Source organism: Solanum tuberosum, unplaced genomic scaffold (genome assembly GCF_000226075.1).
Source record: "Solanum tuberosum cultivar DM 1-3 516 R44 unplaced genomic scaffold, SolTub_3.0 scf00498, whole genome shotgun sequence".
NCBI classification, from domain to species: Eukaryota; Viridiplantae; Streptophyta; class Magnoliopsida; order Solanales; family Solanaceae; genus Solanum; species Solanum tuberosum.
Window position 1 is genome coordinate 239,095 of NW_006239463.1, and position 2,219 is coordinate 241,313.

Sequence of the window (2,219 nt, forward strand, 5' to 3'; positions counted from 1 at the left end):
GCTTGAGAAAGGAATTTGGGGTTTCACCTCTAAATTGTAGTCTTGCTCAAGAGAGAAGATTGATGTCAAGGTATTTGGTTGGTTAGTTTATTACACATGTGAGTGTCTGAGAGAAATGCTTGTGAAAAATATATTATGATTGAGAAATACAATATGTGTTTAAGATTGACCCATCCTATCCATGGGTAATTAAGGTTATTGAGCAATCACATTGACCCACCTTTTAAAATCGATACCCACTTCTGCACACTCCTAGCTTCCCAATCCACTTGTTTGTTAATCTCTTGTTTAAGTTTGATTGATCAAAATTGGTAACAATACAATCTCTATGTTATAGTTGGAATCATTTTCACCCTTGTTACCATCTACTTGCAATGAATTGGGTTACAATTTGACATTGTAATTGAACTTTTTCACATACCACTCCCTGTGGAATTCGACCACGACCTCATATGTTGGGTAATTATATTACTTTTTCTTACTTGTTTGATGGGTTTACAATGAAAGTAATTTGAGCCTTATAAAAAATGGTGCCGCTGTCGGGGAGTGGTGCTTAGAATTCTTTTAATGAAATGTCTTTGTAAGCTAATTTAGTGTAGTAGAATACTCTTATTATTGTTTCATTATTTTGTTCATTTTAGGTGACGACATGAGTGCCATTGAGAAAAATGATGCTAGTCAACATGGTCATAATGATACTGTGGGAAATTTAGATGATGTGAATTTCATCTCCATAGGAAGTTCGAGAGCTATCCGGTTACCCCCAACTATGGAGAATGCTATATTTCATGTAACCGGAACCATGCTTCAACTGCTCCAAATTAAGGGAATGTTTTGGGGTTCTTTCATATGAGGATCCCCATGAGCACATTCACAACTTTGTGGATGTATGTGGCCCATTCACTTTTAGGAACATCAACAAAGATTCCATTCCATTGAGGCTTTTTCCTTTTTCTCTAATGGGGGAGGCCTCAAAATTGTTAGTTGAACTTCCAAGGGATTTGTTCAGTACTACTTGGAATGAGTTAACTAAGGTAATATTTGAGAGCTTCTTTTCTCCAAAGATGGTGAAGAATGTAACATCCCCGCCTTAGAAAGAGTGAAATTTAGAAAGAACTAATTTGAGATTTGTTCAAGTTAAGCTTAATTTGTGAGTTTTGGGTCAACTTCAAACGACCATAACTGTTATTACAAGATGAGTTAGGTGGCCGATAAGATATCAATGGAATGGTCATTAAATCGTCTTTCCAACGCCATCGAGTTTGCTAAAATATGAGTTCAGATGAGGGAGATATGCCCGTTTGAGTTCAGCCTATTCAGTTAAGGAATTTGACCCGAATTAGTGAGGGGTATTTTGTTGTTTTCCTTACCCCATCAGCTTTAAACGTTTTTGGTAATATTTTAAAGGTCTAAACTGATTTGGTTCAGTTTTCACAATTCTAAAATATGCTTAGAGTTTAAGAGAGAAGTTCAAGAGGAGAAAGATAGGAGAAGATTCAAGCGCTCAAGGACTTCTTGCAATCTTCGAGGGGTTTTCGCCAAGGATTCCATCCTAACGAGGTATATAAGTTTTCATAGTAGTGAGTTCATTCTCCCACATGCCAATCATGTGAATATTATCCATAATTTCATTCTTGAGGTTGAATGATTTGAGTTTTTGATGAGAATTCTTGAGGTGTTGTTGTTCGTTCTTGAATCACGATGTTTGGTTCAGTTCGTTAGGTGAGGATCTTGTTTTTGAGTATTTTTCTGGAGGGTTTTCGAGTAGTTCATGGAACTAAGTTGGGTAAACGAATCTAAGAGAGTTTGAAAGAAATCGATTGATTTTAGGCAAAGTAGAGCCAAGAATCAAGGAGGAAAAATTAGTTGGGTTTTCTGGGAAAGGGGCTGGCACGCCGCGCCAACAGTGTGCCATGATTTGTGCTCTGTAGTTTAGGGGCTAGAGCTCCGTGCCACTCAGTGCGCCAGGGTATCCTTCCCCGTCCTTTTTTCGTCGTTTTGTCCTGTTTGAGTTCTATAAAAGTATACCTTCATTCCTTTCTGATTCTAACTACTCTAAACTACATCTAAACATCGAGAGATCCTTCATAACATGGATCTAACCCTTGAATTCATAATTCAAATTCAAGGTAGAGTTAAGAGTAAAGTCTTGAGAGTTCTTTCGAGTCATTGTAAGAAGTCTTTTACAATCTTTTAAAACTTGTTTTAAGACTTGAGTA